The sequence below is a fragment of the Oncorhynchus tshawytscha genome, linkage group LG17, assembly GCF_018296145.1.
Source record: "Oncorhynchus tshawytscha isolate Ot180627B linkage group LG17, Otsh_v2.0, whole genome shotgun sequence".
Taxonomy (NCBI): Eukaryota; Metazoa; Chordata; class Actinopteri; order Salmoniformes; family Salmonidae; genus Oncorhynchus; species Oncorhynchus tshawytscha.
The window spans coordinates 23,496,343-23,509,295 of NC_056445.1; the positions used below are offsets into that span (position 1 = coordinate 23,496,343).

The following is a 12,953-nucleotide window of genomic DNA, read 5'->3' on the forward strand; positions in this document are numbered from 1 at the left end:
CCTGTATTATCTATAGCCTGTATTATCTACAGCCTGTATTATCTATAGCCTGTATTATCTACTGTATTATCTACAGCCTGTATTATCTATAGCCTGTATTATCTACAGCCTGTATTATCTACTGTATTATCTACAGCCTGTATTATCTATAGCCTGTATTATCTACAGCCTGTATTATCTACTGTATTATCTACAGCCTGTATTATCTATAGCCTGTATTATCTACAGCCTGTATTATCTACAGCCTGTATTATCTGCAGCCTGTATTATCTACAGCCTGTATTATCTACAGCTTGTATTATCTACAGCCTGTATTATCTACTGTATTATCTACAGCCTGTATTATCTACAGCCTGTATTATCTACAGCCTGTATTATCTACAGCTTGTATTATCTACAGCCTGTATTATCTACTGTATTATCTACAGCCTGTATTATCTATAGCCTGTATTATCTACAGCCTGTATTATCTACAGCTTGTATTATCTATAGCTTGTATTATCTACAGCCTGTATTATCTACTGTATTATCTACAGCCTGTATTATCTATAGCCTGTATTATCTACTGTATTATCTACAGCCTGTATTATCTATAGCCTGTATTATCTACAGCCTGTATTATCTATAGCCTGTATTATCTACTGTATTATCTATGGCCTGCATTATCTATAGCCTGTATTATCTACTGTATTATCTACAGCCTGTATTATCTATAGCCTGTATTATCTACAGCCTGTATTATCTACAGCTTTATTATCTACAGCCTGTATTATCTACAGCCTGTATTATCTACAGCCTGTATTATCTATAGCCTGTATTATCTACAGCTTGTATTATCTACTGTATTATCTACAGCCTGTATTATCTACAGCCTGTATTATCTACAGCTTGTATTATCTACTTTATTATCTACAGCCTGTATTATCTACAGCCTGTATTATCTATAGCCTGTATTATCTACAGCCTGTATTAACTACAGCCTGTGTTATCTACAGCTTGTATTATCTACAGCCTGTATTATCTACAGCTTGTATTATCTACAGCCTGTATTATCTACAGCCTGTATTATCTACAGCTTGTATTATCTACAGCCTGTATTATCTACAGCCTATATCATCTACAGCCTGTATTATCTATAGCCTGTATTATCTACAGCCTGTATTATCTACAGCCTGTATTATCTATAGCCTGTATTATCTACTGTATTATCTACAGCCTGTATTATCTACAGCCTGTATTATCTACAGCCTGTATTATCTACAGCCTGTATTATCTATAGCCTGTATTATCTATAGCCTGTATTATCTATTGTATTATCTACAGCCTGTATTATCTATAGCCTGTTTTATCTACTGTATTATCTACAGCCTGTATTATCTATAGCCTGTATTATCTACAGCCTGTATTATCTATAGCCTGTATTATCAACTGTATTATCTACAGCCTGTATTATCTACAGCCTGTATTATCTATAGCCTGTATTATCGACTGTATTATCTACAGCCTGTATTATCTATAGCCTGTATTATCTACAGCCTGTATTATCTACAGCCTGTATTATCTACTGTATTATCTACAGCCTGTATTATCTATAGCCTGTATTATCTACTGTATTATCTACAGCCTGTATTATCTATAGCCTGTATTATCTACAGCCTGTATTATCTTTAGCCTGTATTATCTACTGTATTATCTACAGCCTGTATTATCTACAGCCTGTATTATCTATAGCCTGTATTATCTACAGCCTGTATTATCTACTGTATTATCTACAGCCTGTATTATCTACAGCCTGTATTATCAATAGCCTGTATTATCTACTGTATTATCTACAGCTTGTATTATCTACAGCCTGTATTATCTACAGCCTGTATTATCTACAGCCTGTATTATCTACAGCTTGTATTATCTACAGCCTGTATTATCTACAGCGTGTATTATCTATAGCCTATATTATCTACTGCCTGTATTATCTAGAGCCTGTATTATCTACAGCTTGTATTATCTACAGCTTGTATTATCTACAGCCTGTATTATATACAGCTTGTATTATCTACAGCCTGTATTATCTACAGCTTTATTATCTACAGCCTGTATTATCTACAGCCTGTATTATCTACAGCCTGTATTATCTACAGCCTGTATTATCTACAGCCTGTATTATCTACAGCTTGTATTATCTACAGCCTGTATTATCTACAGCTTTATTATCTACAGCCTGTATTATCTACAGCTTTATTATCTACAGCCTGTATTATATACAGCCTGTATTATCTACAGCTTTATTATCTACAGCCTGTATTATCTACAGCCTGTATTATCTACAGCTTTATTATCTACAGCCTGTATTATATACAGCCTGTATTATCTACAGCCTGTATTATCTACAGCTTTATTATCTACAGCCTGTATTATCTACAGCCTGTATTATCTACAGCCTGTATTATCTACATCCTGTATTATCTACAGCTTTATTATATACAGCCTGTATTATATACAGCCTGTATTATCTACAGCTTTATTATCTACAGCCTGTATTATCTACAGCCTGTATTATCTACAGCTTTATTATCTACAGCCTGTATTATCTACAGCTTTATTATCTACAGCCTGTATTATCTACAGCTTTATTATCTACAGCCTGTATTATCTACAGCCTGTATTATCTACAGCCTGTATTATCTACAGCCTGTAATATCTACAGCCTGTATTATCTACAGCCTGTATTGAACAGATGTGAACATCTACTCCTTTTCTCTCTCTTTTCCCTCTCCCTTCATCTCCCATAGATTAAGACATTTATTCTTTGACCCTTTGGCAGTACCATTTCCTTTTTGGAAAGAGAACTACTGGAGAATGGAACTTTATATTATTTTAATGAGGGAAAAATAATTTGTGTCTAACGTCCATCTTTCAGTTTATTGTTCTCTCTCGACCTGGACAGTTACAGTGAGTCCAGACGGGAAATGTGGCCCTGGGCCTCGCCTCTAAAGACCCATGTCTTACTTTTCTAATACAGAGCTAACCAAACTATACTGTACAAATTAGTCCAAACAAACGAGATTTAAACATCAACGACTCCATCAACATGCCACAACATGTTTATCCTCCAACTCATAATCCCTTTCTCTCAACTCTGTTCTCCAACTCATAATCCCTTCCTCTCCACTCTGTTCTCCAACTCATAATCCCTTCCTCTCCACTCTGTTCTCCAACTCATAATCCATTCCTCTCCACTCTGTTCTCCATCTCATAATCCCTTTCTCTCCACTCTGTACTCCATCTCATAATCCCTTTCTCTCCACTCTGTTCTCCATCTCATAATCCCTTCCTCTCCACTCTGTTCTCCAACTCATAATCCCTTCCTCTCCACTCTGTTCTCCAACTCATAATCCCTTCCTCTCCACTCTGTTCTCCAACTCATAATCCCTTCCTCTCCACTCTGTTCTCCAACTCATAATCCCTTCCTCTCCACTCTGTTCTCCAACTCATAATCCCTTCCTCTCCACTCTGTTCTCCAACTCATAATCCCTTCCTCTCCACTCTGTTCTCCAACTCATAATCCCTTTCTCTCCACTCTGTTCTCCAACTCATAACCCCTTCCTCTCCACTCTGTTCTCCAACTCAGAATCCCTTCCTCTCCACTCTGTTCTCTAACTCATAATTCCTTTCTCTCCACTCCGTTCTCCAACTCTAGTTCAGCCCTGTAAAAAAAAAACTCCCTCTGTGTTGGAGGATGTTTGCGGTGTCTTGCAGGGAAGCCATCAGTCAGATCTCTCTGTGGTAGAGGAAGCTGTACTGTTAGTAGATTAATAAGGCTTTGGGTTACCAGGTACTGATTTTTCTTTCCCCCTTTCTTCGACTTCAAAGCAGGTCCTCCCTTTAATTTTGGTTGCCCGGGCGATTTGGGTCTACAGCGCTTCCATCAAAGCAGAGTGGTCACGAGGTGGGCCGAAACGGTGCGTTAACGTTGATGTGAAACAGAACAGCAGTACAACAAGTTAAATAAACCATTTCAGATCGATTTGTTTCAGTCTAAAATGCTCTGGAATGGTTCATTCTGGCTTGAACTGCTGCAAGTGAACTGTCATGGCTTGAGGCAATACAAAGAAATTCTTGTTGTTGTTGTTGTTGTGTTTTTATTTCTCTTGTAGGATCTCCAAGTGCCAGTGGGAGAGTACAAAAGAGAGAAAGCAATGCATTAAAGTGCTACAACTGAAGAAAAGGACACTGGTAAACTTAATGGGTTTTCCACCAGGGCCAGTTACTGACAAGAGAGGAGAGAAAAATCTCCAGGGACTTCACATCAAAGAAACCTCTTCTCTTTCTCTCTATTCCTCTGCCCACAACACCTCTGAATGCATGTAAAGCCATAAACAAACACACTGGACAGTTTGATGTAAGGGAAAACCACATGTACAACCACAAGCCAACTAACTGACAAAACAGCTCACTTGCTCAAGTGCCTTGAGGGGTAAAAACCTAAAAATCCGCTAGCCAAGAGATAAACCAATAAAGTCAAGGAAAGATAACATGGTATCCTCTTTTGGATAAACAGGGTAGGGTTTTCTCATACATTGGCATGGGAGTGAAGTGCTAGCATCAACAGTAGCACCACACCCCCTCCCTATAGCTGGTGCTGTCTTCATCATTCTCTAGGCTATCACATGGTCTGGTATGGGAATGATTAGCTATGGTCTCTCCTCCCTAAGCCAGTCCTGTTGTGAGACTAAGACCTGGCCACGCATCCAGTTTAGAGGGGAACAAGCAACACACACACACACACACACACACACACACACACACACACACACACACACACACACACACACACACACACACACACACACACACACACACACACAAACACACACTAACCCTACGCCCACACAAAACAAGTTTGCAATATCATGCACAAACGCATGACTTTCATGATATGCCTGGCATGACTCATGTCATACATTCTAATTGAATGTATGTGCAAAAGCATTGAAATGAACAACCGTTCATGACCAGTTCAACCACAAACCCACTGCACACAGAGTCTGGCGACAGAGTTAAGGAATATCAAAAGAGCATCCACATCACAGAACCTACCAAGCCATTAGAAAACCTCAAACCACAAGCACAGCATCACCATTTTACTAACTAAATCTGCACGTTTGGGACCCCCGAAACACAATAGCCCCAATTCCAAATCCCTTTTAACAACTCCCCTCATAATCCCCCTCTCTTCCCACACTCCCCAGGCCTATAATCCAGTTTTCCAGAGTTTCCCCCAAATATCCATCCCCTCTATCTACCAGTGTGTTATCCTACCTGTGCTCTTTAGAACCGTGGGAGAGAGAGCGAGAGAGTTAGAGTGCACCGAGGTCAGATGGTCTTCCTTCCAAATATCCAGTTGGGGCTATAGGCTGAATCACTGTGAGCCGTCTGCACTGTGCTGCAAGGGGCCGAGCGATAATTGCACTGAGAGCGCGCGCAGCCAAGACCAAGCAGGTGTGCTCTGTCACGGCCGAAGGGGAGGAGGAAGGGGCTGAGAGAGGAAGAGAGAGAGGGAGGGAGCTCCTGTTAAATTGAGACACTTGGTGGAGAGATCTTCCCCCAGCAAAAGAGAGAGAGAGAGAGAGAGAGAGAGAGAGAGAGAGAGACCGTTCCAAAAACAGCTGGAAATAGAGGGAGAGAAAAGAGAGGAAAATTAAAAAATGAACAGCCACAGAGCGATGGAGACAAGAAGAGGAGAGTGGAGGGAAGAAAGGAGGGAGAGAAATGCAGGGAGAGAGAGAGGCAGAGTTAAGGCAATAAGCAGTGACTAGGCTGGCAGGCTCCCATTCAGTACCATCTGGTAATGATAGGTCCTCCAGAGCTCAGTTCAAAAAATGCCAGCTACTCTCTGCCTTTCTCTCACTAACGTTCTTTCTTCCATTTTTCTCCCTCTCCTTCTCTCTTTACTTTGGTAAAATTCAAAATAATTTAACACAGCCAACTACCTTTCTGCCTTTGTTTAATCCCACACAAACATTCAGTCCACCCTCCCCCTTCACCCCCATCTCTTGATTGGGTTGGTTTACTTATTTACACTTAACCAAAAGGGACAAGGGGACGTTCCAATTAGGAGGAAGAGGAGGGGATCTTAGTTCTTAGTTCTCCCCATCCCCTGGTTTACCGTCCATGTGTCACATCTACTTTAGGTCTATAATTTCCCCCTCCGGCTGGGCTCAGGGTTGGTCTGTCTGACGAACATGTCACCCTAACCACCCTGGTGTGTGTGTTATTCTAGTCCAAGGGCTACTGTGAAGGATGTAATACTCTTTAAATAGTTCAGATTACTGCCCCAGACCTGTGAGGTGCAGTCGGAGCTGAGCACGTTAGAGCTCTGTGTCACTTGAGCTGGCTCTGCACAGTTACACTTGGGTTTCACATACAACAAAGACTGCAAGACAGAGGGAGAGCTTTCAAGAATACTTTCTACAGTACAGAGATGTGTACACAGAGAAATATGACTAAGACATAATGAATGCATTTAAAGACATGCAGGTTGTTGTAAACAGCCTACAGCTGGTATGAATGCGTTATGGGTGTGATAGATAAGGCACTACACATTCATAATGCTGTATACAACTTTATTTTATAGAACGTTTTCACAAGCATCATTACAGAAATGATGGACATGGATCAGTTAAAGCTAATTGGAGGAAACATTGCTTCCACCCATCCAGTCCTTTCATTGGTCGCTGTGTGGCGGCGAAAAGCTAGAAGGATGCATTGAAGGAGGCATACTGTACATTTAACTAGGACTTATAAATGAATGACATGTACCTATTGATTCTTGAGGAACATAACTTAGAAATGCCTCATGACCTTATTTCAACTGGTGTACCTCATCAGAACCCAAAATATAAGCTTGTTAAACTCAAATGTTTGTAAACAAAGTAAATGTAAACAAACACTAATTCGCCTTAATAATGTATATAGACCAACGATGACCAGAGTCAATGAATTCTACTAGCTCCATAAAGCATACATGAATGGTGACGTATCCAGACTCCCACTCTGAGAAGTACACTGTATCAACAGCCATGAATTATTTCAACAACACATGCTGCAGAGATCTCAGAGTGTGGGCATATGGTCGTTGATGAATGATTGTGTAGAGGGTAGAAACAGAGAGCAGATCTGATGAATGATAGAACAAGGAACATCTACAAAGGACTGCTGTGCCCTTCCTGCATTCAGCCTCCACCCAATGTATGCATCTCTCTCTCTCTGGTGAGGTTGCACACGGATGTTGGGTGATTAGGCCTGGCTCGCAGTCTGCGTTACAATTCGTCCCAAAGGTGTTCGATCGGGTTTGTGCAGGCCAGTCAAGTTCTTCCACACCGATCTCATCAAACCATTTCTGGATGGACCTTGCTTTGTGCACAGGGGCATGGGCCTTCCCCTAACTGTTGCCTCAAAGTTGGAAGCACAGAATCGTCTAGAATGTCATTGTATGCCGTAGCATTAAGATTTCCTTCACTGGAACTAAGAGCCTAGGTCAAACCATGAAAACAGCCCCAGAACATTATTTCTCCAACACCAAACTTTCAAGTTGGCACTCTGCATTCGGGCAGGTAGCGTTCTCCTGGCATCTGTCAAACCCAGATTTGTCTGTCGGACTGCCAGAGGGTGAAGCGTAATTCATCACTCCAGAGAAGGTTTTTCCACTGCTCGGTAGTGAGTGTTGCAACCGAGGACAGACGATTTTTACACGCTACACGCTTCAGCACTCGGCGGTTCCGTTCTGTGAGCTTGTGACCTACCACTTTGCGGCTGAGCAGTTGTTGCTCCTAGACGTTTCCACTTCATAATAACAGCACTTGCAGTTGACCGGGGCAGTTCTAGCAGGGCAGAAATTTTGACGAACTGACTTGTTGGCATCCTATGACGGTGCCACATTGAAAGTCATTGAGCTCTTCAGTAAGGCCGTTCTACTGCCAATGTTTGTCTATGGAGATTGCAGGAAATTTGCTTTAAAACTGATTTTTTTTCTCTCATCCATCAGCCCCATGACATAATGTGTTGAATTGCAGGAAAATAGCTTTAAAACTGTCAAATGTTCTCTCCGCCCCATGGCAAAATGTGTAGAATTGCAGGAAATTTGCTTTACAACATCAACATTTTGTCTTTGCGGCCAATAAGAAGGCCTCTAAAAGTGTTGATCGGAGATGGCACTGTTGGCCATTCCCTCTACCAATAACCCCCCCCTAACTTTCCATGGGAACCACTGCTAAGCTCCCAGTCTTGCAGATATTACACAGGCCTTGTACCTCTCTAACTGCAGTGGAATAACATATGTAATAACAGATTAATAAGCCAGTAAGTACAGTAAGCTTTATTGGATATCTTGTTGCTTTATGCTTGGAAAGCAGCATTAACACTTGTTAGTACTGTAACTGTGTATATGTGTGACTGATACAATGTTGTTCCATAATTCTATGGACACTTCACTTTGTCTCAAAATATGCTACACTATAAGGCAAATAAAAATGTGCTTTCTCCTCATCTTAAGTAGTCATTAGGGTAGAAACAGAGAGCAGATCTGATGAATGATAGAACAAGGAACATCTACAAAGGACTGCTGTGCCCTTCCTGCATTCAGCCTCCACCCAATGTATCTCTCTCTCTCTCTCTCTCTCTCTCTCTCTCTCTCTCTCTCTCTCTCTCTCTCTCTCTCTCTCTCTCTCTCTCTCTCTCTCTCTCTCTCTCTCTCTCTCTCTCTCTCTCTCTCTCTCTCTCTCTCTCTCTCTCTCTCTCTCTCTCTCTCTCTCTCTCTCTCTCTCAGATCAAAGGGATCTGGTAAAATGGTTGAACTTTAGCTTGTAAGACTTCGTCTCTAATGGGAAGTACAGCATTCCAGCCGCATCCCGTCTCAGTTATCCTTCTCCAAGCTAAGGAAAGAAGGACCACCCACATAGACATTGGTCATGACCAAGGTATCAGTACGACTGTCTTAAATCACTCAGAAACCAACCCAACAAACTGAACCCTAAAAACACCCATTCTCAAAATACAAAAGCAGGTAACATTGAAAAGGTATTTTTACTTGTTGAGTTAAACGACTTGTTAAATGGTTGTCATTGTACAGAATGAAATAGAATGAATAGAACAGAGGAATCATTGACTTGAATGGGGACTCCAGTTCTATTAATTCTTTCTCTATGCATGTAATCATATCTTGAAGGGTGGGTCATGGTCTTTGGCACTGTGTGGAGGTCTTGGATGAAGCCTCATGGTAGAGGGCCACGAATACAAACACTGAGATCATACTTTGTGTGAAAAAGGGTGTGGAGGGGAGAGGAATGGAGGGGAGGGGGGGTGATGGAGGGGAAGAGAGTGAGTGGAAAGGAAAGGGGAGTGGGGATGGAAAGCAAAGGTGGACGGGAAAGAGGAGTGGTGGATGGTGAGAGAGGGAGGAGGGGCAGAGAGATATGGGGAGAGGAAAGAAGAGGAGAGAACTGTAAACATGTCATTATTTTGACCTTCAGTGAAACAGCTCAGTTCACATGTCCTCCAGACGGTCTGAAAGACAAGCATTTAAAAATGACTGAGTGGATATAGGAAGGTTCTATACCTGTAATCACTAATATAGGTGTTGTACTGGGATCATCAGGGGTTGTCACAAATGTCTCTGTTTTTTGTCAACCTACAGCTTCTCACTATCAAACCCCAGGGATAACGTTTGGTTGGACAGTAGAGACCCCTAATCCTCTGAGGCGTCAACTTCAATGTTCCATTATCTACTTTTTTCTCTCTGTGTGTGTGTGTGTGTGTTTGTGTGTGACCAGGCAGGTAAGGTTTTTCCCGAGGTCGGCTCGTCCTCGCTCCACAGCACACAGATAGGCCTAAACATAGCTCTAAATTATTTGGAAATTGCACTCTGTGCTAAACGAACACAGTCTCCACCTCTCTTTCCATTACTCAGCATTCTCCCTCCATCTCTCACATTTCTCCCTCCCCCTTCCTTTTATCTTTCTGTCTCTCAATCTCTCCTTCGTTACCCCTCCCTCCCTCCCTCCCTCCCTCCCTTTTCCCTTATAAAATCACATTGTTTCCACGCCAGCTTGCCATGACACTGCGAGGCTGTTGCCTCCGTCAAGCCCAGACTCCCTTCAGCCTCAATCCTCATCTCAGTCCTCTTGATTAGAACAGAGCAGGGCTGGAAACTGACTCACTGCAACATGGTTACCCTCTCTGGGTCAAATCATTTACCACAGCAGAAATATGACAAGATATTATTTTAATAGTATCTATTAAAGATGATTGGGATGTCTCTTGAGAGGCTACTGTCTGATGGTGGGAAACAACCTTAGGCAAGAAGGAGGTGGAGTTCAAAATGGAGGCTGGATGGGGTATCAAAACAGGGTAGGAGGATTGGCTTTGTGAAGACAACCTGTCGTAACTTTTTCTCTGTAACAATTGTTTTAATTAATCGCTTTGATTTTTAAGTGAATAATTTTAATTAATACTTGTCAATGACACCCACCATCACTCCAAACCTGACAGTAGTCTGGATCTTTGTGAATACATCTACTTTAGCCCATCAGTAAGCGTGACAGTTCCAAGATTTGGTGGTTGCGTACATTAGTCCTGGATGACATGCTTCCTGAGTTTGATATCCTGACACCTGCGTGCCCTGAAGGACCTGCTGTGAAACACAGACCCATATCGCACCTCAAAAATCACTAAATGGGTATGATATAACTGTGATAAGGGATAAATATCACACAGGGAGTAAGAGATGTCCTCTTTCAGCAGAACTTTATAGAGTGTTTGGGGTATGATGAATGTGGATGCTGTGTTTCTCAGATGGTATGGTTACAGCACTGACAGCGCAACGATGATTAACTGACATGACGATAATCCGTTGCATGTCTTTACAGAACAAGGGCCCTTCCGGGGATTGGCTGAGGCAATAAATCTTGGTGAGATCATTGTGTCCCTATGAAGGTGGTTTAGTGACCTCTGACATTTCGTGGTCAACTACGTAACAGGCTCTCAGTAGCTAACGGGAGTGACATGACGTTTCATTCAGAGTGAATAAAAGAAACGCTTGATGTGGCCAGGTTTACACTGCCAGTAAAGAGTGGTGGTCTTTGAATGACTGCATCTGGGTGACACATTTACATTTGACACTTTAGTCATTCAGCAAAAGCTCTTATGCAGAGCGACTTACAATAGTGAGTGCATACATTTTCATACTTTTTTTTTATACAAAGACAATTTATTTGTAATGGACTCCACAGAGCAAGGGCTTCAAACTGGTTTCCAGTTTCTCTACTGTTCTCATCATTTCAAGGTAACTGGGAGCTTTTGGTTGAAAAACTCAAGAGTGGATTGATTTAGGTCTTTATACATCCTTGTTCATGTGAATAATCGCTATAGATACCAACAACCATCCTGTATTAGAATGGGGTGTTTGCAGTACACATGCTACAGTACTAATTGACTAACAATGGGACCCAAGCAGAGTGTTCAGAATTGCAACAGAAGCTCCTTTCAGAAATCCCATCTTGGACTTGTTAAGCATTATAACAGGAGTAGTGCAGAGGAGCTCTGTCAGACTCATCTCTAGACCCAGAGAAAGTCTACTGTGACGGGATAAACAGACAAAAGACGGACTCTACAAGCCAATGGCAGGAGCTGTAACAGCAATGACAGTCCATCGAAAAAAGAGAACAATCAAGTTCCGAGCCAAAAGTACTGTGGGAAGTGACCTTTTTTGGGCCAATCGGAGTGGCGCTGCGCGGCACAGCATTCGTATGCTAATCACCCCGGAGGAATCCCGTCCCATTGGGTTCGTAACTAGAGTAAACACCCTGAGTCGTGTACACGCACACACAAGTATAAGCACACACACACACACTGTCCCTGTCAGTGCACTAACTGCTGGCATCGATGGCTACTTTTCACGGACGAGGAGGCGAAAGTGCCGAATTCACAGTCTGATAAACCGTTATGGTGAAATAAAACGCACCAGCTATGTCATTAGTGGCCTAGTGAAAGCTGCTCACTGGAATGTCTGGGTTTTGAAGGCCATGCCGTTCTCATTAAAACGCATTAATTGTCCTGGATGTTCATACACACATAACAACAGGCCCGTGAACTTGACCCAGAGAACGTTTCATCGATGAATATCCTTGTAAAATGGATGGTGTTGTTATCTTGGTGAGAGTTGAATTGTATTGACAACTAAGTAACAATAGAGAATGGAAGACATGCTGACGTCGTCTACAGTACGTCTTGAATAAACATCATTTAAATATTCTTGTATGTTCACATACATGAATATAGAACGATGGACTTGACCACAAAAAAGTTTCAATAATAAATATCACTGTGAAGTGGAGGCCACTGTTACCTTGACTTACTAGCCACTTAACTTCTCAAGTATAGATTCACAATCTGTATTCATAAGCAAGGAAAGCCTTTGTCAGTTGTGCATTAGGTTTTTACACAAAGGGCCTTTCAGAGAGTCCAGCCTGGCATTCTGCCTCTCCTTTCTCAATCTCTGGCCCCACACAGCGTTGAAACACGCAGGCATGGAAACACTCGCTTGGAGCAAGTGCTGTTGTGGTATTAACTTGCCCATTCAATGTACAACGGAACTTCTCCTCGCCATGGCAACAGGCTTTCGAAGTGAACGAGGGGGGGAACACTACTTCTCGATTGGCCAAGCTTACCCCACACCCTCTAATAACGAAGAGAAAAACGAGGAGGATAACACAGCTGCTTGGCCAGAGAGGTGCTAGCTGAGGCATTGTTTGTGAGGGAATGAGTTTGGGGGAGTATTACTTTAAATGCACCTCTCCTTGAGCTAGCTTACAAATAGCTCATCATCCCTCAATTAAAGGTGTTACATAGGATTTATTAGAATTGTTGCATTGTAATTTCAGAAAATGTCAATAATATAT

The 12,953-nt window shown here is 41.9% G+C and overlaps 1 protein-coding gene across 1 annotated transcript in view; it reads right to left on the minus strand.

Moving 5' to 3' along the window:
- Nucleotides 1–5,542, minus strand: part of dcn (decorin) — a 39,191-nt gene extending 33,649 nt beyond the window's left edge. The window contains exon 1 of the mRNA XM_042300471.1: nt 5,320–5,542. The gene's annotated coding sequence lies outside the window, so the exon portion shown is untranslated. The remainder of the gene's footprint in view (nt 1–5,319) is intronic.
- Between the last annotated feature and the right edge of the window lie 7,411 nt (nt 5,543–12,953).